This window comes from Rhinopithecus bieti, unplaced genomic scaffold, assembly GCF_001698545.2.
Source record: "Rhinopithecus bieti isolate Rb0 unplaced genomic scaffold, ASM169854v2 scaffold_6022, whole genome shotgun sequence".
NCBI lineage: Eukaryota > Metazoa > Chordata > Mammalia > Primates > Cercopithecidae > Rhinopithecus > Rhinopithecus bieti.
This window is the reverse complement of record NW_016805265.1, coordinates 2288452-2304597: the sequence shown is the minus strand read 5'-3', so window position 1 is coordinate 2304597 and position 16146 is coordinate 2288452. Positions and strand designations below refer to the sequence as shown.

The 16146-nt window shown below is 40.3% G+C and overlaps 1 protein-coding gene and 1 pseudogene across 1 annotated transcript in view; both read left to right on the top strand.

The window, feature by feature from the left end:
- Window positions 1-16146, top strand: part of LOC108529493 (adenosine kinase-like) — a 199010-nt gene that overhangs the window by 139880 nt on the left and 42984 nt on the right. The gene's annotated exons all lie outside the window — the stretch shown is intronic.
- LOC108529491 (DNA-directed RNA polymerase III subunit RPC4 pseudogene) lies at window positions 2850-4070 on the top strand (annotated as a pseudogene).

Sequence of the window (16146 nt, the reverse complement as noted above, 5' to 3'; positions counted from 1 at the left end):
TTTTTTTTTTTTTTTTTTTTTTTTTTTTTTTGAGACAGAGTCTCGGTCTTGTCACCCAGACTGGAGTGCAATAGTGCCATCTCGTTTCACTGCAACCTCTGCCTCCAGGTTCAAGCAATTCTCCTGCCTCAGCCTCCCAAGTACCTGGGATTACAGGTGCCCACCACCACGCCCAACTAATCTTTTTATATTTTTAATGGAGACAGGGTTTCACCATGTTGGCCAGGCTGGTCTCGAACTCAGGACCTCAGATGATCCACCCACCTTGGCCTCCCAAAGTGCTGAGATAACAGTTATGAGCCAGCGCACCTGGCCGGGAACTTTCTTAGATAAAAATATTCATAGCAACATTACCCAATAGAACTTTCTACAGAACTATCAACGTAACAATTGTATTTTCAGTCCTTGCTTGGGAAAAATAAAAAACCAAACAGCAATTTAAAGGTAGTCTAGTAGGCCAGGTGTGGTGGCTCACACCTGTAATCCTAGCATTTTGGGAGGCCGAGGCGGGCAGATCACTTGAGGTCAGGAGTTCGAGACCAGCCTGGCCAGCATGGTGAAACCCCATCTCTACTAAAAATACAAAAATAAGCCAGCTGTAGTGGCAGGTGCCTACAATCTAGGCTACTTGGGAGGCTGAGGCAGGAGAATCACTTGAACCGGGGTGGCAGAGGTTGCAGTGAGCTGAGATCACGCCACTGCACTCCAGCCTGGGTGATAGAGTGAGACTTAGTCTCAAAAAAAAAAAAAAAAAGCCTAATTATAAGATGGAACCCGGTATGCTAGTATATATTTTTAACAGTCAGTTCATAGCAAACCAAGCCCTAGTTTGTTGTGTTTTCTAATTTCCATGGTGTAAATACTCCCACCATGACTCACCGTTCAAACTACCAAGATGAAGGCATTGAATGGTGAGTTGGGAAGAGAAATGTACGATCAATTCGAAAGCCGGTGTGAACTCAATTTCTGAACTGCTTCTACCAATCACTATTATTGAGGGACTAAATTTTCTTGGTTTTAGTTTAATTCTTTAGATTATTCAATCTTTCCCAGAGCTGTGTCTTTGCCCAAGACTTTATTGAACCTCAGATGTCTGACTAAGCTATACCTCAACTTTAGATCCTTTAACAGAAGGAAGAACATGAGGACCTGGGTGCGGTGGCTCACGCCTGTAATCCTAGCACTTTGGGAGGCTGAGGTTGGCAGATCACTTGAGGTCAGGAGTTCAAGACCAGCCTGGACCACATGATGAAACCCTATCTCTACTAAAAATACAAAAATTAGTTGGGCATGGTGGTGGGCACCTGTAATCCCAGCTACATGGGAGGGTAAGGCAGGAGAATTGCTTGAACCCAGGAGGCAGAGGTTGTAGTGAGCCGAGATTATGCCACTGCTCTCCAGCCTGAGTGACAGATCTAGAATCTGCCTCCAAAAAAAAAAAGGAATAACATGAGTATTATCATTCAAGTATTTCTGCAACTTTTTTTTCCCCCTGGTGCTGCAGCTTCTATTCATAAAGAATGGTGAGGAATACAACCAAGCTTTAAAATTGGTGTACTTGAGAGGTTTTGTTGTTGTTGTTTTTACAGGTAATTAACCATATGTTACACATTTTAATCTGCTTTTAAGTGCAAGAGAGATTGGCAAATGACTCAATAAAGAAAAGACTTCTGCTTAAATTGGATAAAATGGTTGTTTACTGGTGTTTATTGCTGTATTCCAAGTAGACAAGTAATCTGTGAATCCAGTTTAGTTTATTGGACAATAAATAGTACTGAGAACTTTTATCAGTGTTTGATTGTCAGGGTGCCCATTGAAATTGACTTCATACTTTAGGGAACTTTAATTTTATTGTACAGTATACCCTGTTAAAAAAAAAAAAACTTTGTCTTTCAGTATAAACCTATGACATTGCCTTGTGGCATTATTATCCCTGAAATGCTTTCTTGCTCTAAGATTTCTTCTATGCCATAGAGAAAAAAGGAACTTTTGGTTCCCTCCTATCTAATGCAGTTTTGGGTTTTTTTGTTTTGTTTTGTTTTGTTTTTTGTAAACTCTAAATATTTTCCATTGCCACCATCAACAATTCAAATAACAGTCTTACTGAGGGAAAGTCCATGATTAGAAATAGCTACTTCTTCAAAAATAAAGAACTTTGTATGTACATATCCACTTTGAAAATCTTGACCATTGTGCTCAGAAGAAGATACATGATTTTAACAAGGGTCACATTTAGAATACCAATAATGTCCTACTCCTGCAATAATTGGGACCAGGCCACTAAAAAGAAAGCAACTGATGTTTGGCCTTTCAGTATTTTCTATAACTATGATGCCTTGGTCCAAATTATCTAATAAATGCTTCTTCCTATTCTCCCAGCGCTAAGAGTCCATGGTCTCTTTATAAAGAAGAATCATATACATATAGATATTACCTGAATTTATATGGCATCCTCATGAGGTGAATCCCACATATGTCACTAGGATTCATTTGATTGCCCTAGTTTGATCCAATTCAAGTATTAATTCAGGCCAGGTGCAATGGCACATGCCTATAATCCATGCACTTTGGGAGGCTGAGGTGGGCAGATCACCTGAGTTCAGGAGTTTGAGGCCAGCCTGGCCAACATGGGGAAACCCCCATCTCTACTAAAAATACAAAAATTAGCCAGATGTGATGGCAGGCACCTGTAGTTCTAGCAACTTAGGAGGCTGAGGCAGGAGGATTGCTGGAACCCGGGAAGCAGAGGTTGCAGTGAGTAAGCCAAGATTGCACCACTGCACTCCAGCCTGGGTGACAAGAGCGAGACCCTGTCTCAATAGAAAAAAAAAAGGGCGGGGAGGGCCAATATGGGCCTAGAGCCTGCCATTCAGACTTCCACTTATTGTGGAGACCAAGGGCTGGCGGCAGGTTAGTCACAGGTGAAGGAAATGCAGTGAGCGAACCCAGCACTCTGTGAGGGCCCCGACCTCTCCTGACTGGGACCCAGGAGCTCAACAGGCAGTGACTGGCACCCCCTTCACCCTGGGCCGCCTTCCCTTCATCAACTCTGGGAACGTTACTCTGGGGGTTGCAGTTGGGGGTCAAGAAGAAAACCTTCACCCCAAATATCATCAATCAGAAGAACCCAAGGAAGAAGTAGCTGTCAAGAAGGAGAAACGTGAAAGGGACAGAGATGGACAGAGAGAGGTTCATGGACAGGGATGAGGCCGCCCAGAAGTGATCCAGTCCCACTCCATCTTTGAGCAAGGCCCAGCTGAAATAATGAAGAAAAAAGGGAACTGGGATAAGACAGTGGATGTGTCAGACATGGGACCTTCTCGTATCATCATCAAAAAAGAGAAGAAAGAGATGGATGAGGACACGAAACATCTCACCATGCTGGAGAAGGACGATTTCATCGATGACCCCAGGCTAAGGAATGACACTCGAAACATGCCTGTGCAGCTGTCATTGGCTCACTCGGGGTGGGTTTTTAAGGAAGAAAACGATGAACCAGATGTTAAACCTTGGCTGGCTGGCCCCAAGGAAGAGGTAGGTGTACCTACTATGAAACTGAAAGAGGAGCCACAAGGTGAGGAGGAGGAGGCCAAGATGAAGGCTCCTCCCAGAGCAGCCAGGAAGACTCCTGGGCCTCCCGAAGGACATACCCGTGGCAGAGCTGCTCAGGGAGCTGAGCCTCACCAAGGAGGAACTGCTGTTCCTCCAGCTGCCCGACAACTCTCCCTGGCCACCCACCACCCAGTCCATCAAGGCAGAGGTGCAGGGCGAGGATGGACCAGTGGTACTCATCAAGCAGGAGAAAGAGAAGGAAGCCAGGCTGGCAGAGATTGCTTCTATCCTAGCTGACCTGAGAGAGGGTCAGGTTGGCAAGCTGCCCATCCACAGATCCAAAAGAGTGCAACTCCTCCTGGGCAAGGTTACTCTGGACGTGACCATGGGAACCGCCTGCTCTTTCCTGCAGGAGAGGGTGTCTGTGGGCCTTGGAGGTAGGAACAGGGAGACATGTGAAGCACAAACTTGTGTGTTCCCCTGATTTTGAATCCTTCTTAGATCACAAACACTGGTAAAATGATCAGATGGAGGAGGATGGCGGGCGGCTGCTGTCTGCTCTAGACATTTTGTTCTCGAATCTCTGCAACCCAGGAGAGGCCAGTTGAGCCCACCCACTCCAGCATTTGGCAGCCATTGTCCCAGTTTCCCCCAGGGCCCACGGGGTTTCATCCCACAGCAACTGTGAATGGCACAGTGACCTTCCCACAGTGTGGAGATGGCACATCCTTGCTGCTGGGGACTTGTCCATGCTATTTGTTTTTGTATTTGTGTCTTAATCTCTTCAACTGACTGCATCCTCCCAAGGGAGGGGGGAGGATCTGTGGGAAGGTGCAGGCTTTTGGTGGCTGTTGGGGCATCAGGCAGGAAGTGTGAGGACTGCAGCTTTTGTTGGTGCTCCCTTCTTCCTCCCAGAGGCAGCGTAGGAGAGAGAGCAAGGATTGAGTCTGAGACTTAAGCATGGGGTCCCAGCTCATCAGTTTCTGGTTCTGTGTCCTCGGACAAACTACCTAACCTTTCTGAGCCTCCTGTTCCTCATCTAACAAAAATGGGGATGATACCTACTTCGCAGGGTTGACGTGAGGATTACATGGGATATTATAGATGAAAACGCCTTGCACAAGGCCAGAACCAGTAGCCACTCAATAAATGTTAATTTCCTTTTAAGTAAATAAATAAATATCAAGTGTTAATTCAAAGTCTCCACGAGAGCATTCTATGTTTTGGGGTTTTCATTTTGTTTTGTTTTAGAGACGGGGTCTCATTATTTCACCTAGACTGGAGTGCGGTGGCACAATCACAGCTCACTGCATCCTCGAATTCCTGGACTCAAAGGATCTTCCTGCCTCAGCCTCCTGAGTAGCTGGAACTATGAGCATGTGCTACCATACCTAGTTAATTTTTTTTAATCTGTAGACTGCCTCTGTGGACAGTTTTTTAAATTTTTTGTCAAAACGGGATCATGCTTTGTTGCCCAGGCTGGTCTTGAGTTCCTGGCCTCAAGTGTTCCTCCCACCTTGGCTGAGACAACAGGTGTGAGCCACTGCACCTGGTCAGCCTTCTATCTTTAAACAGGATCTGAATCTAGATTCATCAACTCATAAATATGTCCTCATTTTAAAATGATGGAATGATAGAAAGTGAAAGCAACAATCAAATCATATTTTCATTATTTCCAGAATGTGTTCAGCACAGTTAGGTCTGGAAAGGTTTTTGGGAAAGGTTGTGCAAGGTTGAATTTATTCATTCCTTCTAAATTGCAAGCAATTGTATGATTTACTTTTATACAAGCATCTGAAATGCTAAATTATGAAATCCCAGTGGCAGGATCATTGACAACTAGAAACTTGAGTTTATTTGCTTATGTGGTTTACTAAACTAAGCTAGAGAAATATAGTACAGTTATTTACTACTTAATATCAGCCAGAAAATGTATAGTGAGTTCATACTATACTAGATTCTGAGAGAGGATCAAATGTAAAACATACACCAGTCTCAAGGAACTTAAAATCTAGTAGGAATAATCATTATATTCAGCAATAAATGTTAATTGAGCACCTACTCTCTACCAGATACAGTACTAAGAGCTGGGAATAAGATTAAGTCATAATTCTTACCCATAAGGACCTCAAAGTTTAGTTGAGAGGACATTTGTAAAGAAGTAATTGTAACTATGATAGATACTTTCCTGGAAGTATGTGAAGGTTATAAGTGATGGCATAAAAGAGAATAATCAGTTCTGCTTGGAGGCCAAGGACTATAGCCAAGAAGACATGCCTTATTTGGAACTAAGAGTGAAAAACAATTTGAAATGTAGACTTGATATATACACAAGAATAAAAGACCATGGCACATTTGGGAAATCATGAGTATGACCAAAGAGTAACTGTTTGACTAAAGTTACTCTTTTGGTCAGAGAAAGGTAAAGTTTGAACAATAGGCTGGATTCATATCCTAGAGTTAAGAGTTTATTCAATATAGAACCATTGAAGAGTTTTTAAACAGGGGAATAATATCAGATTTGTATTCATGAAAAATTACTCCATTTATTCATCATATATTTATTGAGCCCCTATAATATACTAGGCATAGTTCTGGATGCTAGCGATCATCAGAAAAAAATATTGCCTTTTCTATAACTCCTCTTACCTAGGCAGCCAAGTTTTGTGCCCTGAGCCCTAGCTCCTTTCCTGTGCTCAACTGAGTGAATCAGGGTTAGGAACCTCACCAAAGGTAGACAGTCCATAGATGGTCAGTGAACTATGAGCTAATATAGCAGAGGAAACCAGTTTTTTGTTTGTCTGTTTTTGAGATAGGATGTCCCTCTGTCACCCAGGCTGGAGTGCAGTGGTGCTATCGTGGCTCACTACAGCCCCATCCTCCTGGGTTCAAGCAATCCATCTACCTTAGTTAGCCTCCCAAGTAACTGGGACTATAGGCACGCACCACCATGCCCAGCTGACTTTTTATTTTTTTTGTAGAGACAGCCTGTTGTGCAGGCTGGTCTCAAACTCCTGGGCTCAAGTGATTCTCCTATTTCAGCCTCCCAAGGCTCTGGGATTACAGGCATGAACCACCATGCCTGACTGGAAACCAGTTCTTCAGATAAGAGAGTGCAGCAGATAACATTTAAAGAAGTAGAGACCAGGTTGAAATGAACAGCTTTACAGTAAGATTAAAGTGATATGCTTCATTTAGTGAACTTACTAAAGATAACAGAAACCTCATTAATTCATATTATATATATATAGAGAGAGAGAGAGAGAGAGAGAGAGAGAGCGCATCTGAAATGCTAAATTATTAAATCCCAATGGCAGGATCATTGACAACTAGAAACTTGAGTTTATTTGCTTACGTGGTTTACTAAACTAAGCTAGAGAGAGAGAGAGAGAGAGAGAGAGAGAGAGAGACAGAGTCAGGTGCAGTGGCCCACACCTATAATCCCAGTACTTCGGGAAGCCAAGGTGCGAGGATCACTTGAGTCTAGGAGTTTGAAACCAGCCTAGGCAACATAGGGAAGCCCTATCTCTATTAAAAAAAAAAAAAAAATTAACTAGGCATGGTGGCACAAGCTTGTGGTCCCAGCTACATAGGAAGTTGAGGCAGGAAGATCATTGGAACCCGGAGCTCAAGGCTGCTGTGAGCTGTGATGGCACCACTGCACCCGAGCCTGGGTGACAGAGAGAGATCCTGTCTCTAAAAAATTTCTTAAATGCACTCACATACACTAAACCAAGGGGAAATAAGGTTTTAAAGCAGTAATTCCATCTATCATTGTTTTCTTGGTCATTTTTCCATGGAAAACTATTTTTGTATTCAAAGTCAACACTCATTCTCTTATATATTTACATTCAAAAGTGAAGACCTTAACTGGAATTAACTTGAAACATTTATAGAAAATTAGATGCAACCATAAACAAACTAAGAGATTTTACCACAAATAATGATGTAGAGGCAGGTAGTCTGCAAGGTCAGAATCATGCCTTCAGAAGCAGCAATTTTAAGTGAGACCTGAATCTCCTATACTCAAAGGTCTCGCATTAGTCAGCATTCTCTAGAGGGATAGAACTAATAGTATATATACATATACATATGTATGTATACACATATACATATATACACACACACATACATACATATATATATATATGAGTTTATTAACTAGTGTTAACTCATACAATCACAAGGTCCCACAATAGACCATCTACAAGCTAGGAGCAAGGAAGCCAGTCCGAGTCTCAAAGCTGAAGAACCTGGAGTCCGATGTTCGAGGGCAGGAAGCATCCAGCACAGGAGAAAGATATAGGCTGGGAGGCTAAGCCAGTCTGGACTTCTCAGGTTTTTCTGCCTTCTTTATATTCTCTGACAGCTGATTAGATGGTGCCCACCCAGATTAAGGGTGGGTCTGCCTTCCCCAGCCCACTGACTCAAATGTTAATCTCCTTTGGCAACACCCTCACAGACACACCCAGGGTCAATATTTTGCATCCTTCAAGCCAATCAAGTTGATACTCAGTATTAACCATCACAAGTTTCATTTCAAGATTAATAATATCCTTGTCCATTTAATCATTAAAAAGAATGCTTATTATCTGTCAACTTTTACTCTAAGTGCTTTATATGTATTAACTGATTTACTCCACACAAAAATCCTATAAGTACCTATAAATGCTATTATTGTTCCTTTTTTCTTTCTTTCTGAGATAACATCTGGCTCTGTCACCCAGGCCGGAGTGCAGCAGCATGATCTCGGCTCACTGCAATTTCCTGCTCCTGGACTCTAACCATCCTCCCACCTCAGCCTCCCGAGTAGCTGGGACTACAGGAATACACTACCACATCCAGCTAGTTTTTTTGTATTTTTTGTAGAGATGGGGTTTTGCCATGCTACCCAGGCTGGTCTCGAACTTGTTAGCTCAAACGATCTGCCCATCTCAGACTCCCAAAATGCTGGGATTACAGACATGTCTAGCCTCCTATTTTAAATATGAGAAAATTGGCCTGGCACAGTGGCTCATGCCTATAATCCCAACACTTTGGGAGGCCGAGGTAGGAAGATTACTTGAGCCTAGGAGTTTGAGACCAGCCTGGGCAACATGGCGAAAACTCATCTCTACAAAAAATTAGCTGGGCATGGTGGCATGCACCTGTAATCCCAACTACCTGGGAGGCTGAGGTAGGAGGATCACTTGAGCCAGGGAAGTTGAGGCTGTAGTGAGCCGAGATCGCACCACTGCACTCCAGCCAGGGTGACAAAGTGAGACCCTGTTTCAAAAAAAAAAGGGGGCGGGCATGGTGGCTTATGCCTGTAATCCCAGCACTTTGGGAGGCCGAGGCGGGCGGATCATGAGGTCAGAAGTTCAAGACCAGCCTGGCCAATATGGTGAAACCCCATCCCTACTAAAAATACAAAAATTATCCAGGTGTGGTGGTGCACACCTATAGTCCCAGCTGCTCAGGAGGCTGAGGCAGAAGAATCGCTTCAACTCAGGAGGCAGAGGTTGCAGTGAGCCGAGATCGTGCCACTGCACTCCAGCCTGGGTGACAGAGTGAGACTCCATCTCAAAGAAAAAAATAAAAGGAAAAAAAAGGAGAATTTAATTTGATTACCAGATTGTAAATGGCAAATCTGGAATGTGAACCCAAGCATTCTGACTTATATTCTTAACCACGGTTATACTCCCTCTATTCTCTATGGAGAATTTATCAACTTAATTTAGTCAAATTTGGTTATCAGTACCAGGCTTATGGAAATTTAAATGTCAGTTAACTGCTGTATAACGATGAATCAAAATCTATTTATTCCATGATCACCTTTTTTTCAGAAAAGTAGTTGCAACATTACTTGAATGACAACTTTGGGATCACATTTTACTACTTCTCTTTCATTGATTTGTCCCAAATTCCTGCCTTTGCCATGGGACCCTAAGCAGTTGACAAACTGTGAGCCTCAGTGTCATCATTTATAAAATAAGATTAGTGATACCTTACTCATTTGAGAATTAGATGAGATAAAATATACAAAGCATTTGGTGCAGTGCTTTTTCACTCAGATAACTACTGTTGCATTCCATTGCCTGATGTATCAAATCCAAACTTTTGCCTAGCTTTCAGAGTCTCCCTAGAAATGGTTAGATCCCACTCATCTTGATTTATTTCTTGCCTTACTTGATATATAAACTTTCTTCTGTCTCTGTTCCTCTTGGGACATACACACCTTTCTTTTCCTCTGTTCTTCATTATCCACATCTTTAAGACCTAGTTTAAGTTCAGTCTTCTCCGTGAAAGCATCTCCAGTTAAACTCATATTGTTTCTTCCCTTTTTTGAACTCCTGTTGAAGTTATAATAGATATTACATTGTGTGACATTTCACAGATTCTTTGATATATGCTAGGTTTCTCTTTCCATCTAGATTCTAAGCTCCTTGAGAAGACAGATCATGTCTTAATATTTTCTGTGTCTCCCCAGAGGATCTAACAGAGTATCATAACTATTGTTCTATGAGATCTAATGAGCTCATAGGTGTTGTTCAACAAATACTTATTACCTGATTGAAGAAAATAAGCTCCTAAAAATACCTTATAATATTATATAGGTCTTTGTCAGTGTGTTTTTATAACACTGTTAATACTTAATCCATATTGTAGTCACAGAAAATAGGTAGAACAGATATTATCTTCATTTTTTAGGTAATAACACTGAGTTTAAATTACATTGTGGCTTGCCCAAGGATTCTTGATAAGTAGCATTATTGACCCCACCCCCAACCCCTGCCATTCCAGTCCATTGTCCATTCTCTATCAGGCTGCCAAAATATTTTTTTTTTTTCCTTTTGAGACAGGGTGTTGCTCTGTCACGTAGGCTGGAGAGCAGTGGCACAATCATAGCTCACTGCAGCCTCGACCACCTGGGCTCAAGCCCACCTCAGCCTACTGAGTAGCTGGGAATATAGATATGCACCACCACACCCAGCTAATTTTTCCATTTTGGGTAGAGACGAAGTTTCGCCATGTTCCCAGTCTGGTCTCAAACTCCTGGACTCAACCAGTCCTCCCGCCTCAGCCTCCCAAAGTGCTGGAATTACAGACATGAGCCAGTGTGCCAGTAATATTTTCAAATCAAAGATGAGATTGCATCACTCCCTTTTTTAAAACCTTCCAACACTTTCCCATTTTACATAGAATGAAATCCTGCAAAACCCCCACATTCACTATACTCCAGGTATAGTGGCCTTCTTGAGCTTCAGCAGTCTTAGTTTGCCAAGCTTGTTGCTAGTCTGGGGCCTCTGCACTTGAATGTTCTACCCCTGGAACTTTACATGGCTTGCTCCTTCTTGCCCTTGAAATCTCAACTCAAATATCACCTCCTGAGTGAGAAAGTAACACCTATGTAAATTAACTCTCCTCCCTTGTCACACTTCATCATATCATCCTGTTTTATTTTCTCTATGGCACCTATTAATATCTCAAGTTAGGCCGGACATGGTAGCGCATGCCTGTAATCCCAGCACTTTGGGAGGCCAAGGCAGGTGGATCATGGATCACTTGAGCTCACAATTTTAAGGTAAGCCTGGCCAACATGATGAAACCCTATCTCTGCTAAAAGTACAAAAAGTTAGCTGGGCGTAGTGGTGCACGCCTGTAATCCCAGCTACTCTGGAGGCTGAGGCACAAGAATAGCTTGAACCCAGGAGGTGGAGGTTGAAGTGAGCCAAGATCGCACCACTGTACCCCAGCCTGTGCAACAGAGCAAGATTATATCTCAAAAAATATATATCTATATCAAATTAGCTTGTTTATATATTTGTTACTTGTATATTGTCTATCCCCTGTAGAATGTTGGCCTCATACAACCAGAGTTTTTTGCAACAGAGCAAGATTCTATCTCAAAAAATATATATCTATATCAAATTAGCTTGTTTATATATTTGTTACTTGTATATTGTCTATCCCCAGTAGAATGTTGGTCTCATACAACCAGAGTTTTTATCCTATTCACATCTGTATTCCCAGTCCCTAATAAAGTACCTGACACATGGTAGAGTCTTAATAAATATTTATTAAATAAAATAGCTAAACCCAAACTAGACTAAAACTATGGCTTTTTTGTTCCTAATCCAGTGTACTTCCCATGAACATTTAATTTTTCCTACTTTTTGTGAAAGCACTTATACGTTTGGAACTACAGTAAGAATTGATGTTCAGAACAATGACATTAAGATGTGCTGGAGGATTCTCTATTATCAAAGAAAATTTTTATTCAGTTCAATAAGCTAAACTAATTAAAGCAGGGATATCATGGCATATTATTATATTAATACATTTAGAAAGATTTCCAAATAAAAAGACTTTCTGCTTTTTCTTTAGTTAACTAGAAAATTAAATTAACTCAGAGCTCTTTATTCCCCAAAAGTCCTTGTTAATTAGGATTGTTCTATAAATCTCTATTATTAGCAGAGTTCATCATCTGTTTTATTGCCCTGTTTATTAGGGCAGCCTGAGCAGGGTGTCTTTGCTCATATCCTGATATGTGTGTCCTAGTGAAAAGAAAAGCATTTCCGGATTCTCATTTTTTCTCTATTCCTTGATATAGGCGTACTTCATGCTGTTAGTGTAACAATTTAGTTTCCTTCTATCAGTTCTCTATATAAAACTGGAATGATATTATTGACCTGGCTATTAAGCAAAATAATTAAATTTAAGGTCTGCTTAAAAGCATTAGTGCTTTGTGATGTTGTTTATAACAGAAGATTGAAAATAGCCTAAAAGTCCATTAGTAAAGGATTGGTTAAATAAATTATAGTATATCCATGTAGTGGACTATTATGCTGCAATAAAAAATAATGAGGACATTCTCTTTTTACCAATATAGAAAGATATCCAGTATTTTAAAATATAATCCAGAGTAGCCTAGATAGTATGATACCTTTTTTTGTGTAGGTGAGGGGAGGAAAAAAATAAGAATGTAGTTTATTGTATATGCATAGAAAAATTCTGGAAGGATATATAAGAAAGCAATAACAGTGATAAACAGATTGGGAAGTAGAGGAGCAGAAACCAGCTGAATGGGAGAGATGAGCAGAGAGAGATTTTCTAGTATAGCTTTTCATATGTTTTATATTTTTGAATCATACGAATGCATTACCTACTCAAAAAGTTAAATTAAAAACAAGCACAACTAAAAGTAATATGTGGCCAGGTGTGGTACCTCAGCCCTGTAATCCCAGCACTTTGGGAGGCCAAGGTGGGCAGATCACTTGAGGTCAGGAGTTCAAGACCAGCCTGGCCAACATGGTGAAACCCAGTCTCTACTAAAAATACAAAAATTAGCCGGGCATTGTGGCACGCACCTGTAGTCCCAGCTACTCAGGAGGCTGAGGAAAGATATCGCTCGAACCTGGGAGGTGAAGGTTGCAGTGAGCCAGGATCGCGCCACTGCACTCCAGCCTGGGCAACACAGCGAAACTCCATCTCAAAAAAAAAAAAAGTAATATGCGATTCTGTACTGAATTCTCTACTGGATTAAACATATTGCTATAAAATACATTAGGACAATTAAGAAAATTGGACTGGACTATAGATTAGATTAAAATGTTGTGTTCTGTGTTTATCAACTATAACCTGGCTAACAGAATATCATTACTCTTAGGAAATACACACTGAAGTATTAAGGGATAAAAGGCATAATATATACCACAAATGCTAAAAAAGTTTGAAAGAATAAATAATGTTATATTATATAGGTATTTATTTATATATTTTTGTTATAACTATATTAAATTATATAGTAAGAGACAAGACAGAGTGATATTGTATATTTATCATATCATGTTGTTAAACATATATAATATCGATATATATATATAGAACATATATATATATATATATAGCAAACATGATATATATACTGAGATTCTGACATAATAGTATGATTATATCTTAACAATATATACATATCATATAACTTATTAGGACTGAGATCATCATTATGTCAAGGATGCTGGGATTACCAGGCAGTGAATATATATATATATATTATAAGTTAGTTATATGGAGGAATGAATCAACTAAATGTGGGCAAAATGTTACAAAAATGGTAAATCTGGAAGTAAAGAATGTTCGCATCAAGATTCTGTCTGCCTATTTTTCTGGGAACTTTTTCTGTTCAATGTAAGACATATTTCTAAATAGTTTTTAAAAACAAGCAAACAAAAAACATTTTTAAATACTATGGAGGATTACCTTATTAATAACCAAATGGCCAAGGATACAGAAGCTCTTAAAAGATAGTGAAAGTGGTGCGGTTTATATACATAGTCATAGCTTTTCACTTTCCTTGGAGAAAGTTGTTCCATCAACATATTTCTGTTTACTCCATGCCTCATTTGACTGAAATGCTGGGTCAGAGGCAGTGCAGGGGTAAGTGACTGCATTTTAACTCTTGAGGGTTGAAAACACCTATAGGCCAAGTGTGGTTGGACTCAAAGTCTCTGGGGTTGTTCAGGAGGCTGAGGCCAGTGGAGATCATTGAAGGCCGAGGGCTCCAAGCACAACAAGCACCGGAGAGCAGAGAGAGCCCAGACCTCCATCATCCGACAGAAAAAAATTTTTTTTTAAATTAGCCCAGGCATGTTGGCTTTTTACTTGTTAGTCTAGCTGCTCCAAGGAGGCTAGAACCAGGAGGACTCATTTTATGCCCAGGGAGGTTCTCGCATAGCCGGCAGTGAACCATGATCAACACTGGCCACCCTCCTAGCCTGGGAAAGGAAAGCAGAGCAAGACTTTACTTCAATTTGAAAAAGAAAGAGGGAGGAGGGAGGGGGGGAACTAGGGGTGGAGGGGGAACAGAGAAGGGGAAGGGGGAGGGAGAGGGAAGGGAGAGGAGAGGAGAGGGAGAGGGAGAGGGAGAGGGAGAAGAAAGGAAGGAAAAGCAAGAGAAAGAGAAAAGAAAGAAAAACACCTGCCTACCTGCCTTTCAACCTGCTGGATCAGCCTCAGTTGTATCTTTTCAACAGTTTAGGACATTAACAAAACAGTAACAATGTGACATTTCAAAAATACTTTGAACAAAGTTTTCTAAGGATATTGTGAGATTGTGTGAAATATATAGTTAATTTGGTGGAGGTAAACCTGAGGAAACATTTAATTGTTTGGACTTGAATGACTGGATTTTTATTATTGTTCAGTTAGATATTGTGGCATTTTTAGAAACTTAACCATCTCTACTATAGTTGACTTTCATTATAGATGCATGAAGATGTTTTTATTCTAACTAGATTGGCCTCTTAAGTGATTAGATAGTGAAGCTTGTCTCATATTTAAGTGAAGAGTAAATTATTCGTATGAAGTGTCTAGAGAATGCCTAAAATGGATTATTTTGTATTCTAGGTAAGCTGAATTTTATTGTTTTGAATGAAGGCATGCTGCAGTCTTATCTAATAAATGACACAAAACAAATCTATTATCAACTGAATTGTTAATGTTTGTTTCCTGTCTGCTTGGGGAAACTTATGATTTAGTGGTTTTTTAGAAATCCAGAAAATAGGAATAATAATTATTCCCAACCCTTTTCCTTCTCAGTTTACAAAAAGTTTGTGAAGAATTGAGAAATAAATGCTATGAATAATCTTAAGCTCTTAGGTAGAAGTACTTGATCAAAACTAACCGGGTCATTTTTTTACAATTAGGGCAGAAAGCTAGTTTTTACTAATTGTTCCGACAGCTACTCCAGGCTCATTTCATGCCTAAGAAAACTAGGTCCCAGTGAGAGTCATGTGAGTGTCTTAGGCTTCATTGGTTGAATAACATCCATACCTGTAAGTGTATATTCAGATTTAGTGAATGTACTTCTGTGTTCATATAATAAATTTCCTAGAATAGCCATGGAATAGGTCATGCTGGTGAAAACTGTTAGTTTTGTGACTTTTTTTTTTTTGAGACTGAGTTTCACTGTCGCCCAGGCTGGAGTGCAGTGGCATGATCTCTGCTCACTGCAACCTCCGCCTCCCAGATTCCAGTGATTCTCGTGCCTCAGCCTCCCAAGTAGCTAGAATTACAGGCACATGCCACCATGCCCAGCTAATTTTTGTATTTTTAATAGACACAGGGTTTTACCATGTTGCTGAGGCTAGTCTTGAATTCCTGACCTCAAGTGATCCACCCGCCTCGGCCTCCCAAAGTGCTGGGATTACAGGCGTGAGCCACTGCCTGGCCGTGACTTTTCATAATAGCTCTGTAAACCAGCTTAAGTCATTTGAAAATCAGAGCATACTAAAAACATAATAAAACATAAATATTATTAAATATTTTTTAGTCTTCTGTGACAAGGAGCACATTTTGGGATCTTAAAGATTTTTCAGTGTCATCATTTTGAAAGGAGTTCTTGTAGTTCTTTAGATAATAGAAAATAATGAAAACTGAGTTTATGACACATCTTTTGCATATGTGGTATTCTTATATACTTATCTATACTGATAAGTATAAAAAGGTAGAAAATGATTATACTTTGTATTTCAGGAAATTGAACTTCATATGACAACTAAGGATAAAGTATCTCAATGATGTGTGTGTATGTGTATATATATATATATATAT